Raw genomic sequence first — 521 nt, 5'->3', positions numbered from 1 at the left:
CTTATATGAAATAAATAATTCATTAGATAATATTATCGAGTATTTTAAATAATTTTATTAAAATAACTTAAATATTTAATAAATATAAATTTAGGTTATATTTTTTTATGTTAGAATTATCATAGATTAAATATTTTAACAAACTTTTACTTAGAAGATTAAGGATTTAAATTTTGAGAAGCTCCTTTTGCAGTTAGTTTGCCATTCCAAATTCAGTTTAGGCTTCCTTAATCTAAAACACTGACTCATTTCCTTAATTAATCTTAAATTCTTAATATATAGACGTACAACATATACAGTAATGTAAATATACATGTACATTAACTTGACGTACCAATGATAACGAATAGACCAATCATTGCCCATGTTTGCACTACTAGAGAGAGAGAGACGGAGAGAGAAATGAGAAAGAGACAATTTTGTCTACTCTCTCCCTGTGAATTAATTAATTATTACACCTACGGACCACATGGGAAAAGAAGAAATTAAAGAAAGAAAGAAAAATAAAATTGAAAAGAAAT

General features: G+C 25.3%; 1 protein-coding gene across 2 annotated transcripts in view; it reads left to right on the top strand.

Moving 5' to 3' along the window:
* LOC107473544 (BEL1-like homeodomain protein 4) overlaps positions 1-521 on the top strand; it is a 13,243-nt gene that overhangs the window by 6,822 nt on the left and 5,900 nt on the right. The gene's annotated exons all lie outside the window — the stretch shown is intronic.

The sequence above is a fragment of the Arachis duranensis genome, chromosome 1 (genome assembly GCF_000817695.3).
Source record: "Arachis duranensis cultivar V14167 chromosome 1, aradu.V14167.gnm2.J7QH, whole genome shotgun sequence".
NCBI classification, from domain to species: Eukaryota; Viridiplantae; Streptophyta; class Magnoliopsida; order Fabales; family Fabaceae; genus Arachis; species Arachis duranensis.
The sequence above is the reverse complement of the archived record's forward strand: the minus strand, read 5'-3'. Positions and strand labels throughout refer to the sequence as shown.